The following is a 1,969-nucleotide window of genomic DNA, read 5'->3' as shown; positions in this document are numbered from 1 at the left end:
CAAAGACAAGAATCCTAAGACTGATCTAGAAGTTGAGAACAACAAGGTGAAGAGCCTGAAAATCCTGGAAAATAATGTTTTCTATAAAATCAGAACGAGTTCATATAAAGAAAGAAATTAAAATGATAATATGCAGTATTCATCAAACTCTCCAGTTCATCCCCCTTTCATTGCAAGAGAAAGGGGAAGAGGAAGGAAAAGGGGAAGAGGAAGACAATATGTTAATACAACAGGTTGGTATGGAAATAAAAATCCTAATTGGGATAATTAAGATTTTGTACCGTTTATAATCTTTGTCTGTAATCTGTGTTTGTATTTTGATTGCTACTAATCAGTTTCTTTAGGGTCGTTTGATTGTCATTCTTTAATCATATCTAAGGTTTGTCTAGATTTAATCATTGACCCTCTCACTTTTATGATTTTAATAAAATAGTTTTAACCGTTTTCCAAAAAAAAAAAATCAAGATAAAAATTTGATTGAACACTCATTTTACACTAAACTATTATTTAGTGGAGAGTAAAAATAGTTAGCTCTACACTAATGATAGTAAATACTCTAGAGAAAAAATAAAGATAAATTTAGAAACACTCCTATAACCATAAAATTATTTCACCAATTTTACTTTTTCAATTGATTACAAACAAGTACAAACACCTAGCACAAACACTTTAGCTAAGAATGAGAAAAATTAAATTGTCAAATTAATAGACATATTTGACTTCTTCTAAATTAGTTGTATAATATATTTTCATCATCCGTTGTAGTCTAGTTGGTTAGGATATTCGGCTCTCACCCGAAAGACCTGGGTTCAATTCCCGGCAACGGAATTTTTTACTTTGATTTTAATAAACAAGTCAAAACTTTTTTGCATTGGTGACATCGTAAACACACATGCATTGGCTGTCATTTTGGGATTCAAACATGATCATCTTTCTTTTAAGTACTTAGGTTTTTGTCATTTTGGGATTCAAATTTTTATATGCTCTCAAACTCCACTTGCTTGCTAAATTATTGTTAAATTTTATCTCAAAAAGAGTTATATTTTTGCTCAATTTGATCACAAGAATATATAAGAGGTGTAGCATGTAACATATGTGTCTCATCAAAAACAACATTTTGACTCATTATAATATTTCTAGTTTCAGGACACCATAACTTATACCCCTTTACACTAGATTTGTATCCAATGAAAATACACTTCATAGATCGAGTCTCTAATTTTTCTTCATCATCATGAGCATATGCCAAATAACAAAAAATTCTCAAATTAGAATAACTAGAAGGAATACCACACCGTACTTCTTGCGGAGTCTGTTTATTAATTGTAGTTGACGTAGAATGATTGACGAAGAAACATGTTAAAGCTACAACTTTAGCCCAAAAAGACTTTGATAAATCAACACTAAGGAGCATATAACGCACATTCTCCATCAAAATTCTATTCATTCTCTCTTCCACACCTTTCTTTTGTGGATTCTTAGCCACTGTGTGTTGCCTTATGATTTCTTCAGTTCTGCATACAAAATTATATTCTTTAGCCTTAACCCAACAACACTCATCTCTTTTAGAACAACTTGTAGAATATTTTTGATAGATGTAGATGTATAGCCTTACAATCCTTCCTCTTTTCCCTTATGTTGTCTACGAAGTGGGCATCTTATCAAACTCTAATAGAGTTTTGTCCAAATCCATATGAGAGAGCAAACCTCGCATCTTTATCTACCATAAAGAAAAAAATGTGTTGTATCTAATAACGAAATGTCATACTTCATACTTGACATCTCCGAAAATAGATATAATCTCATAATAAAAAAGTTGAAAACTTTGATACCAATGGTTGAAAAACAGGATATGGATTTAATATTATTCGAGATAAAGAAGAGATGAATATAAACCAAAAAACACGTAAATAACACAAGATTTATGTGGAAACCAAGACGAAAAAAAACACGGGCAAAGGAGGAAAAA

The 1,969-nt window shown here is 30.8% G+C and overlaps 1 non-coding gene across 1 annotated transcript; it reads left to right on the top strand.

Moving 5' to 3' along the window:
* The first annotated feature begins 755 nt into the window (after positions 1–755).
* On the top strand, positions 756–828 carry TRNAE-CUC. Its single transcript has one exon. It is a non-coding gene; the product is annotated as a tRNA-Glu (tRNA).
* The last annotated feature ends 1,141 nt before the right edge of the window (positions 829–1,969 follow it).

This window comes from Impatiens glandulifera, chromosome 8 (assembly GCF_907164915.1).
Source record: "Impatiens glandulifera chromosome 8, dImpGla2.1, whole genome shotgun sequence".
NCBI lineage: Eukaryota > Viridiplantae > Streptophyta > Magnoliopsida > Ericales > Balsaminaceae > Impatiens > Impatiens glandulifera.
The sequence above is the reverse complement of the archived record's forward strand: the minus strand, read 5'-3'. Positions and strand labels throughout refer to the sequence as shown.